Below are 12,271 nucleotides of genomic sequence, written 5' to 3'. Positions count from 1 at the left end.
GCACGTGTGCACATACACAAACGCGCACAGACGGTGTCAAAACCCACGGGTGTGTGAGGAGACCCAACCACCCACAGTTTCAAGTCCCAAGGACCGGGAGCGGCCTCTCCTGCGCTTGCGCATTAACCGCGTTTTCCCCACCCCCACCCCGCTGGCGCCCCGCCCCCGAGCGCATTCTGCCCCGCCCACTTCCCCTCCCCTTCCCCAGCCCGGCCGCCCTCGCAGAGCATTGTGGGACACAAACAAAGTGCCCCCAAACAGGCTGGAGTGAGCGGAGCGGCAACGGCCGCGGCGCCGGCCCGCACGCGCGCGGCGGCGGCTCCCTCCCAACCTCCCCCTCCCCTCCCCTCACTCCCCTTCCCCTTCCCCACCCCGCCCCAGCGAGAAAACGCGAGCCGTCGCCGCGCTCCCCAAACCGCCGCCTGCCCTCGGCCAACCGCCCCCAACGGCCGCCCGCGCGCGGCTCCCCGGGCCCCCTCGCTCCTCCCCTCAGGCCCCTCCGAGCGCCGCGGGTGCTTCCCTCCCGCCGCTTTGCACTCTCCCACCTCGCAAGCACGCTGCTCGTTGTGCCGCCATGCCCCAGCCACAGGCTGTCCACGGGCCTAGGCGCGGCGGCCCGAGATAGGGTCCCCTCAGCCTCCCGGGGGAGGAGAGAGGCAGCGAGCCGCGCGCTCCGCCCCCTCCCCCCGGGCTGTCGCCGCCGCCGCCGCCGCCGCCACCTCGCCGCCTCAGCCTGGCGGGGAGGAGGAGGAGGAGGAGGAGCACCAGGCCTCCGGGCCCCGGCACCGCCGCCCTCAGGTAATGGGGAGGGGAGGGCGTGCGGGCCGCCTGGCCTCAGCGGGGGCAATGACCAGCCAGTCCTCGCCGCCAGTGCCCTCGGGATGAGCCCGCCGAGGGGCTGACACCACGCGTCCCCCATCTGGGCGCTGGACGGAAGGAAAGCCTGGTCTTGTCACCCCATCCGCTCCGGGAGACACCCCATAGGGTCCCCTCAATGGCATTTAATCCATCAGGGAGGAGACTAGCCTTGGGTCCCCCAGTTTGGAGAAATCACCCCGATCGTCCAGGGTGCTCCCCATCATTTGCATGCCAATTTGCCCAACACCCTAACCCAACGGAGGCAGAGGTGTTACCTCTTCTCACCTGGTCGAGCCCGAGACCTGTCTCCCCCCACCCCCCCGCTGCTTTTTCTCTGGTACTGGAAAGAAAAGGATGGCACTCTTAAAAAATAATAACAAACACCTCTTGTTCTTCCCTACCTGAGGATCACTCTGCATCTAGTCATTTTCTGCTGGCCTAGCCAGAAAAAGGGGTTACCTGCAAGTGAAATGACAAGTACATTAGAACTGATGAAAGGAAATCGCATCCTCGTGAGTTCTATGAATCTTTAACCAGAATTTAGAATAACGACTAGTAATTGTGTACTTTATTGGAACTTATAGAAATGAAAACAAAAACTTAAGTATTTTCAACATATAAGTAGATTATATCTGTTGAGGTCAGGAAAAAATTCTCTTCCACTTATTTTCTTACAGGTTTTTTCAGATACAGACTAATACCATAAGCACACTAAACAATTTGATAGGGTGGCAAATAGTTTGGCTAGGTAAAATTTTTGTGATTTCCTTTTGCCTAGGCTTTCAGTTAGAATTATTGAATTAAAAAAGTATTATATAAATCTTCATTTCTCTCATTACTTCACATTGCCAGTGGATTAATAATATTTAATTGTACCTAATGTAGTTTCCTTATCACGCAATGTGAAAATAATGAAAGGAATGTTTTCCTGTAGTCTTGTATTTTAGGATGATAATATTTCATTAATTATGGAAACCAGATTTATTTTGTGCAACACAGGCATTTTACCTATGTGATCTTATTAATTCCTCAGAACAACCTAATGACTTAGATACTATTACTTGAATTTTATATAGATGAGACAAATCACACAGCTAGAAGTGAAATTTGTACCCAGATATAATTCCCATATAGGTATATTTCTGCTTTGCCTCTCAGTATAGGAACACTTTTAACTTTATTATGAAAAATTTGTCTTATGAAATTGAGAAATAGTGAATACTCTATTGTGTATATTCAGTGAGTAACATTTATTGTTGCTCCCTCACTTCTCCCTTTTAGCTTCTCCGTGTGTGTGTAACCATTTGAAAGTAAGTTGCAAACATCACGACCCTCAACTATTTCAATATGCATTTCCTAAAAATAAAGGACATTCTCCTACTTATCCCCAACATCATTATCAACACCTTTCTAAATTAACAATCCGTATGCAAATTTCTTCTTTATTCTAAAATCTCCTTGAGAAATTTTTCCCCTTCTGTATTCAGTCAAGATTAACATATTGCATTTAATGATTATGCCTTTAGTCCCCCTTTAAAAAGAATAATACCCATCTCCTTTTTTTCTGACACTTAATTGACCAAACCAGTTGTCTTATAGAATGCTCCCACGTTCTAGACTTGTCTATTTCCTCATAGTGGCATTTAATTTATTACCCTAGCCCTTTGAATTTTCTGTTACTGGAAGTTAGATCTAAAGAAAAACTTGATTAGCTTGAGGTAAAACTTTCTTTGGCAAGAATATTTAATAGGTGATACTGTGTACTTCATACTGCTTCATAAACGGTATATAATGTCAGATTGCTACACTGTTAGTAATGCCAAATGACCACTGAAGTGGTGACTACTGTTTTAAGGGTGTGGTTTGCTTTTTGTGATTTGTATATAATCTTGGGATACTTTGACACCAAGCAAATACCGTGTTTCTGGCTACCTTTTGCTTAGTGATTTTAACACTCCTTGGTGACTCTTGATTAAATTAGTTTTACTGGGGCGCCTGGGTGGCACAGCGGTTAAGCGTCTGCCTTGGGCTCAGGGCGTGATATCGGCGATCTGGGATCGAGCCCCACATCAGGCTCTTCTGCTATGAGCCTGCTTCTTCCTCTCCCACTCCCCCTGCTTGTGTTCCCTCTCTCGCTGGCTGTCTCTATCTCTGTCGAATAAATAAAATCTTTAAAAAAAAAATAAAATAAATTAGTTTTACTGGAGATTAAAATGTAAAAAAGATTTCCTTCATTAGTTAGGGGTGAACTAAAGTTCCTCCTAAAAATGCAGAGTAAATGCTTAATTTCTTCCCTTTGATTATCAATATTCAGAGAAAGGATTGGAGAAATAGTTACCCCAGTGGTGGCAAATGAGATTTTTTCTTGTTCTTTTTTTTTCTTTTCTTTTGGCAGGATACAGTATGGACTCGTGGGTTTTAATGTATTTATTCATTTTTTTGTAACCGTTACAGTCATTTTTCTTTTTGATCAAATTGTCCCAGATTTGGATAGTAGGAACCCTTTCAACCTGGCTCCTGTGTCTTTTCTTTTTTAACACTCCTGCTTGCCATTGGAGCATACTTGGAGTGCTTTCTGGCACAAGGTACCCTAGGCTTACCTTGTTACTTTCTTTGCTCTAGATCTGGAATGGGCCGTTTATCTAAGAAGTCTTGGTTCTTTTTGATGAGAAATGATATATAGAAACCAAAATCAGAATGTTGACATAGTCACTGCTGCTGGAGTGTTACTGCTTCGAGGCCCTTTCAGAGGAAAGAACTAAAAAATGGTTTTTTGCTTGTTTGTTGAATCATAAGTTCATGGTGATATATCCAGTTCAAATTTAACATAGCAGATTTTTCCTTAACTTCTTTGATATTTTGTTTGCCTCTTAAATGAAAATCTTGGTGCCTAATAACATTAACATACTTACATTATCTTACTGTATATACACACAGTCGTTTCAAAATCACCGTAACAATATTCTACTATCAATAAACTTCCAGTAAAGTTTAAGAGTTCTTTGCATTTATTTTGTCCTTAGAATATATTATATAAAGGGTGTATAATCAGAGTATTTATGGTGTTCAGAAGTCGCTTGAAATACTTTTCTGTTTAGTTAAGCTACCAATTTGATATAGTTCATTGGTTTTATTTATTATTTTTGGATTTTCTTTATTTTTGAATATGTCAATATGGTTCAATACATGGTTCAAAAGACAAAATTATTTTTAAAAGTATGGTTAAAGAAGCCTCACCCAAATTAATTTTTAAGATGAAGTATACCCTTTAGTATCTAATATATTCTCGTATGTCTTAACTGCAGAAGGCTTAACAGTACGTTACTTCCTTGAAATGATGTAGAAGTAATTTTAAATTTTGCAATTAGATTCTGATTCCTCTGGCAAAGAGAAAGCATTAAGACTAATCCTTCAAGGTGAGCAGAAAAAGTAGATTTCAAGCTTTCTTCTGCAAGCTTTACTTGAAAATCAAGTCTTTAAAGAGGTATATAGATGGTGGAAGTTTTATGAATCCATCTACTTGTATGCCACAGACAAAACTGACATACATATGCTGTCTGCAGATATAAAAGGCATTTGGACATGTGATCAGTGGCAACAGCACGTTTTGTTTGGATTGGGCAAAATTTGATAGAAATTGTAATTATGTGTTCAGATGAGGGTTTTGGAGGGAGCAGCAGTTGTCCAAAGTGGGCAGAGCACAATTAGTTTATCTCAGTCACCTATCACCCAGGTGCTGTAAAAAGCAAAAGATGCACCCAGTGTGTTTTCCTCAGTGATAGTGTACACAGTGTATACTATCACTGTTTTTGATAACAGGGTGAACATACATTTCCTTCAGGGAGTGGAGTGAGGAGATGGAGAATGCCTGTGTTTTGGACCCATTATTCTGTCTTTAATCTCCATAAAATAGATTTCCTAATATTATTACGACACATAAAGTAAGGGGGAAAATCCCACAAACAATTGCATAGGTATGTGTAACCACATAACAGATAGAACGAACTGTGGTAGAATGAATGGGAAAATACACTAACAATAATTGCTAACATTTGTTGTACCCTTTCAAAAAGCTAGCATTGTACTAAACATTGCCTACAGCATCTCATTTAAATTTCGCATTAACTCTTTGATATCGTTGCTAATATCTTATTTTGCTAGTAAGGAAACTGATAATCCAGCTTTCAAACTCAAGTCTGTCTTCAGAATTAGCATTTTACTACTTTGGTACACCTCATACCTTGAATTAAAGGAAGTACATGACTGATATTTGTCCTGTAGCAACACTGAAGAGTATATGCCAAGAGCCCCAAGTGTTTGTCACATCTATTACACATCCTTAGTATATCAGACTTTGCTTCAGAAACTGCATTTAGATACCATTTTAATGGGCATTTAAATAAGTAGAGCATCAGGGCGCCTGGGTGGCTCATTTGGTAGAGTGTCAGGCTCTCGATTTCACCTCAGGTCATGATCTTGGGGTCATGGGATTGAGCTCCACTTCAGGCTCTGTACTTGGCAGAGAAACTGCTTGGGATTCTCTCTCTCCCTCTCTCCCCCACCCGCCCCCCACATAGTCTCTCAATAAATGGATAAATCTTTACATAAATAAATAAACACCAAAAATCAAGATGGATTGGTGGATGGATAGATACGTGATAAAACAAGTATAATAACATTAACAATAGAATCTAGGTATGGTTATGCGGGTATTCACCTATAAAATTTCTTAAATTTTGCTCCATCTGAAATTTTTCATAATAAAATGTCAGAGGGAGTGATTAACAATATATTGTTATTATAAAACATTATTGATAGCTGTATAAAAACCATGCTATATCCTCTATGCCTATAATGATTCTCTTAAATTTTTATTAAGTCTTCCTAGCCCTGCAAAGGATAAAAATTGTCACTGAAAATTGTCAAGAGTCTGGTAAAGGGGTTTACTTCATTAGTTAGGGGGGCCCCTAATTAATTAGGCTCCTTCCAGCTATAATTTTTAATATCTTTATAAATATTGCATATATCAAATATATATATATATACTTCCCCCCCCCCTTGTGGTGGTCTGGTATTTTGTAGACTGCTATTGAGCATACTTTTCACATAAGCTTTATAGGGTGTTTTTACTTTAAAATGCTTCACATTGACAACCGAAAACAGTTTTCTATGTACCTAAGAATGACTGGGGGAAATTTATCCCCTGGTAAACTGAAAGCCACATTCGTTTTCTTTGTTCTTTAGATTAGAAATGTGTCGCCCTGTTTTAGGCAATGAGCTGGAAATCTCTAGATTCTTAGTCACAGGATCTAAAATAGTGATTGTGTACATTAGGTTTATATTATACTCCTGCTTGAAAGGCATATTGACTTATTACATTAATTTCTTCGCTAACATTGTTAGTGTCAAGGGTGACCTTAGCACATTTTTACATAACTGATGCTGGAGTAAATCACTTGACATGTATCATCATGGTATTTCATATTGATAACTCTGTCTTAGACTAGTGAAAGTTGATGGATGAAACTTATTAATGTCTCACTCTTGGAGAACAATATCATCCTTGTTTCCACACTGAATGTTCTTGTATTTTAGTGATTTTTTGGTATAGCTTTAAAAACTTAAAAATATTTTATAACTAATCAGTTTGTAATTTCGGTATTCTGTATTGCTGTCCTACAGCTATGAAAATACATGTATTTCTACATGTTGAGGGAATTTGCTATTCATTTGATTTCGATTGTTTTTGATGTATTCAGCATAACTACAGGTATCTTGGGGTAGCATATAACCAAGACCATGAATCTCTGGAATCAGGATTTTGTGGAACTTCTACCCTTCTGACTTCTGAAACAACTTTAGATAATTCCTATTTAAATGATTTCCTCTTAATTCAGATCTTAAACTAAGTGTCTGATCCTCACCTACTCTTAGCAAGCAAAAGCAAGCATATTTAGTACTAGTCTTTATTAAATATTGTATTTGTGCTCTTTCGTAAAATTGAGAAATCTTTGGTCTAAAAAAAATATATTAGAGTTTTGAGGACTCAGACATACTTGCTTTGCTTCCATTTCATTTTTCTCTTTTACTGGTGTTGTTTATTGGGGTGTGTTGTATATTTTCTTCCACTTTTATCTTCTTCTCCTTTTTACATTTTGACTACCTCTATTTTCCCCCTTTTTGTGTGTGTGTGTCTCTTTGCTTCTTTCCTTTCTGTTTTGGATTTTCCAACACTGCTCATTTCCTTTTTTGTGACTTTCTTTTACTTTATGAGCACAGTTGCTTTTATTTTTGATGCCTTTTACATGCTTTGTGAAACTACAAACCATACCTGTATGAGAATTATTTCTATTTACAGGAATCATTGCCTTTCTTTGTTTTTTATTGTTTCTTCCTCATTTCTTTCTACTTCCTTCAACTAGGTTTACTTAGCTTTACTTTGAGAGCCAGTACAGCATAGTGTTAAGAGCACAGACTGGGGTTCAGATCTTGACTCTTAAACTTACTGGTTGTGTGGTCTTAGGCCAGTTCCCTTCACTTCTTTGTGCTTCGTTTTCCTTACTGGTAAAATGAAGATAACAAGTGATACCTATCCCAAGATTGTGTGAAAATTAAATTATTTAATATGTAAAAAGTACTTAGAACAATGTTTGGTATGTATTGAGTACTATATAAGTATTAAGTAATGATTATTCTTTTTAAAAAAGTAGTTCAAAGCCATTGATTATTTTTTGGCAGTTTATTGAGATAAAACTCAAAAGCCATAGATTATTGCCATTACAAATTTGTGGTCTCCCAATTTTATTTGGGTCTTCAGTGCCTCCTAGCCATCCTTCTGGGGTTTTTTTCTCCACACATTTCTCATGTTTCATTTTCCTCAAAATTGTACTTTATCTCCTCTCTTCTCAGCAGTCTACCTCTACCTGTAGTTTCAAAGAGAAATAACATAAAAGCCAAAGCTATCAGACAAGAACTCTCACTACTTGTCACCACCCACCTATAAACTTAACTGTAACTGCACCCATCCTTTTCTCTTTTTTCCTATCGCTGGGTTTCCTTCTGTTTAAGGCTAAATTTTTTACTCATGCACTGAATCCAGTTTCTCCCTATTCAGGGACCTGTGCTGTCTATTGCTGTTTCCTCTGTCTTTAACTTTTCCTTCTTCTCCGAGTCTTTTCCAACCACTGTCAAAACATTTTCTCTTTATTTTACTATAATAAAAACAATATATCTGGGGGAAAAACATTCTCTAGTTTCTCCCATTCTATAAAAATACCAGTATCCTCCCTTGAGCCCTTATTTCCCTCCAGCTAACTCCCTTGCTCTATCTTTAGAAACAGACTTCTTCAGATTGAATTGTCTCTACTTACAGTTTTCACTTCCTCATTTCTGTACACTCTTTATCTTTGTCTATTGCAGTCTTACTCTACTATGTGCTATTATAAGGTCATCAGTAATTCCTTGTGGCTAAGTCGAATAGACTGCTTTATATCTTATTTGACCTATCAGCAGCATTTGACACTGACAACCACTCCTTGAAATACTCTGCACTCTTGGTTTCTGGAGCATTCTTCCATCTTGGTCCTTCTGAATATCTTTTTTCCAGATTTTCTTTTTGCTACCTCCCACCCTCTTTTTTCTCCTCTTGTTTTCCTTGATCATTCTAGCTAAAAGTTTATCAGTTTTGCATTCTAGCTAAATATTCTCTTTAAAGGACCGTTTTGGCTTCAATTTGTTCTGTGGTCTGTTTCCTATTCACTTTATGTCTGTGCTTTTTATTTCCTTCTATTTATTTTGAGTTTGCCTTGCTCTATTTCTGACTTCTTAAAGTAGAAGCCTAGGCCATTGATTTTTTTTTAATTATAATGAAATACATCTTTATTTTTTATTTTTATTTTTTTAAAGATTTTATTTATTTGACAGAGAGGGAGACAGCCAGCGAGAGAGGGAACACAAGCAGGGGGAGTGGGAGAGGAAGAAGCAGGCTCCCAGCGGAGGAGCCTGATGTGGGGCTCGATCCCAGAACCCCAGGATCACACCCTGAGCCAAAGGCAGACGCTTAACGACTGAGCCACCCAGGCGCCCCTGAAATACACCTTTAAAAACTTACTACCTTAACTATTTTTAAGTGTCCATTTCAGTGGCATAAAATACATTCACAGTTATGCAGGCATACTACCATTCATCTCTGGAACTCTCTTCATCTTGCAAAACTGTAACTCTTTACCCATTAAACAATAACTCCCCATTCTCTTCCCAGGTCCCTGGCAGCCACCCTTCTACTTTGTTTTCTATGAATTTGACTACTCTAGAAACCTCATATTGTAACTAGACAATGTCCTTTTGTGACTGGTTTATTTCATTTAGCATAGTTGTCCTCAGGATTTATGCATATCATAGTGCATATCAGAATTTCCTTCATTTTTAAGGCTAAATAATATTCCATTGTATGTGTATACCACATTTTGTTTATCTTCTGTTGATGGACACTTGGAGTATCTCTACCTTTTGGCTATTGTGAATAATGGTCATATGGATATTTGTGTACAAATATAAGTTCATGTGTCTGCTTTCAATTCTCTGGGGCATATACCCAGAGGTAGAATTGCTGGATCATACGATACTGTATTTTTTAAGTTTTTGAGGAACCTCCATGCTGTTTTCCACAGTGGCTACACTTAATATTCCCACCAACAGTGCACAAGGATTTGTTTCTTCCACATCCTCACCAACACTTGCTATTTTTTGTGTGTTTTGTTGTTTTTTGTTTTATTTAATAAGAGCCATCCTGATGGGTAGGAGATGGTAGGTATGCGGTTATAGGCCATTGATTCTTAGACGTTTTTTTCTAATATGTGTTTTGAAAACTATAAATTTTACCCTAAGCACTGCTTTAGCAACATCCCACAAATGTTAGTAATGTATTTTAATTATTACTTAGTTAAAAATACTTTCCAGGGGCGTCTGGGTGGCTCAGTCGTTAAGTGTCTGCCTTCAGCTCAGGTCATGATCCCAGGGTCCTGGGATGGAGCCCCGCATCAGGCTCCCTGCTCAGCAGGAAGCCTGCTTCTCCCTCTCTCACTCCTCCTGCTGGTGTTCCCTCTCTCGCTGTGTCTCTCTCTGTCAAATAAATAAAAATCTAAAACAAACAAACCTTTCCAGTTTCCTTTGTTGATTCCTTCATCCAACATGTGGATTATTTCAATATTTTATTTCCAAATATTTGGGGGTTTCTTGATAACTCATGGATTTCTAATTGTGTGTGTGTGTGGTGAGAGAACATTTTCTGTGTGCATTCATTCCTTTAAAATTTGTCAAGATTTGTCTTAATGGCCCAACATATCTGTCTTGATGAGCATACTGTGTTGCACTTGAAAAGAATGTGTATTATGCACTGTAAATATCAGGTCAAGGTGGTTGATGGTATTATTCAGATCTTTTGTCTTTAGTGACTTTGGGATGGGGGCTAGTTCTATCATTTATTGAGAGCCATATTAAAAGTTCCAAGTATGGGGCGCCTGGGTGGCTCAGTCGTTAAGCATCTGCCTTTGGCTCAGGGCATGATCCCAGAGTCCTGGGATCGAGCCCCACATCAGGCTCCTCCCCTGGGAGCCTGCTTCTTCCTCTTCCACTCCCCCTGCTTGTGTTCCCTCTCTCACAGGCTGTCTCTCTCTGTCAAATAAAATCTTAAAAAAAAAAAAAAAGTTCCAAGTATTATTGTGTGTCATCTTTCTCCTTAATTCTGTCAGTGTTTACTGCTTGTATTTTAAAGCATTGTTATTAGGTGCACACACATTTCTTATTATTATACACTTCTGTATCTCTGGTAATATTTTTGTCTTGAAGTCTGTCTGATATTAAAAATAGGGAACTCCAGCCTGCCTATCTTTATTGCTTGCTGCATGGTATATCTTCTAACATACCTGTGTCCTCTTACTTATTTCTTAAAAAGAGCATACAGTTGGACTTGCTTTTTTTTTTTTTTAAAGATTTTATTTATTTATGTGACAGAGAGACAGCCAGCGAGAGAGGGAACACAGCAGGGGAGTGGGAGAGGAAGAAGCAGGCTCCCAGCAGAGGAGCCCGATGTGGGACTCGATCCCGGAACGCCGAGATCACGCCCTGAGCCGAAGGCAGACGCTTAACGACTGCGCTACCCAGGCGCCCCTGGGCTTGCTTTTTTATTCCTGTTCTGCCTTTTTGTTGAAATGTTGAGTCCATTAAAATTTGGTGTAGTTAAATCAAGTCCAAAATCAAATTGTTGGCAGGGTTGGTTCCTTCTGAGGGAAGGAACCTAAGAGGGAAGGATCCATTCTATGCCATTGTCTTTGCTTCTGTTAGTGCTATGGCTAGTGGCAGTAGGTCTCCAGTCTTCACTTGGTGGTTCTCCCTGTGTGTCTGTCTTCTAATATCCCCTTTATGTAAGGACATCGTAATTACCTCATTTTTTTTAAGAGAGTTTATTTATTTGACGGAGAGAGAGAACGAGCTGGGGAGAGGGGCAGAGAGAGGGAGAGGGAGAAGCTGAGTCCGCTGCAGGGCTCTATCCCAGGACCCAGGATCAACACCTGAGCTAAAGGCAGACGCTTAACCTACCTACTGAGCCACCCGGGCACCTCCCTAATTACCTCATTTTAACTTGATTGCCTTGTAAAGAGCCTGTTTCCAAATAAGGAAGCATTTTCAGGTACTGGGAGTTAATACTTCAACGTATTGGGGAAGGGGGAGACACAGTTCAATTCATAATTAGACACGTTAAAGTTGGCAGCAGTGCAAAGGCCTGTTGGGTAAAGCCACTGTAGTTGTGTACAAATTCTAAAGGAAACATATTGGAACTCTTGAGTACTTGATGTGAGCACTTAAAAACTCTTCAGGAAAGAAAAAAAACTCTTTAAATGCTAATTGGCTAAAACTGACTTGAATTTAACTTGCTCATGTAAGGATCCAAAAGAGTGAATATCTGTCCTTTCTTTAAGCATGCTTTCTAGTAATAATGAATTGATATTAACAGCTGATATTCCTTATGTACTGTGATTGAATCCTTCTGAATGGCAACATGATGGGATAGGGAGAAAAGACTAGGAATTTGAATCAAATTGAACAGAGTCAAATAGACCTCTGTTCAAATCCTGATTTTATTATTTATTTATGGGACTAAGGGCAAGTTAATTTAACCTTTGATTTCCTCATTTATAACTGGATTTTAAAAACCCCTTTCTCAGAATTATGAGCCCAGAGTGAGATAAAGACACCTGGTGAATCACTCAAAAAATATTAACTTATCTTCCCTTAATGTAGAAATTAACAATCAGCATGACTCTGGCTACCAGCAATGAGAGGAAATTCTAATAGTTCAGTTACTGGTTTAACTGATTTATTAAATCCAGGTAAATTTCAGTCTCTTTCTTAAACT

The 12,271-nt window shown here is 39.6% G+C and overlaps 1 protein-coding gene across 4 annotated transcripts in view; it reads left to right on the top strand.

The window, feature by feature from the left end:
* The first annotated feature begins 271 nt into the window (after positions 1-271).
* ZBTB44 (zinc finger and BTB domain containing 44) overlaps positions 272-12,271 on the top strand; it is a 67,142-nt gene continuing 55,142 nt past the window's right edge. For 3 of the 4 annotated variants that reach the window (XM_026505389.4, XM_026505390.4, XM_026505388.4), the window contains exon 1: positions 711-798. The gene's annotated coding sequence lies outside the window, so the exon portion shown is untranslated. Of the gene's footprint in view, positions 799-12,271 lie in introns of all 4 variants that reach the window. The other variant, XM_044386527.3, reaches the window with a different exon arrangement.

The sequence above is a fragment of the Ursus arctos genome, unplaced genomic scaffold (genome assembly GCF_023065955.2).
Source record: "Ursus arctos isolate Adak ecotype North America unplaced genomic scaffold, UrsArc2.0 scaffold_22, whole genome shotgun sequence".
NCBI lineage: Eukaryota > Metazoa > Chordata > Mammalia > Carnivora > Ursidae > Ursus > Ursus arctos.
Note: the sequence above shows the minus strand (reverse complement) of the source record. Positions and strands in the feature narration are given on the sequence as shown.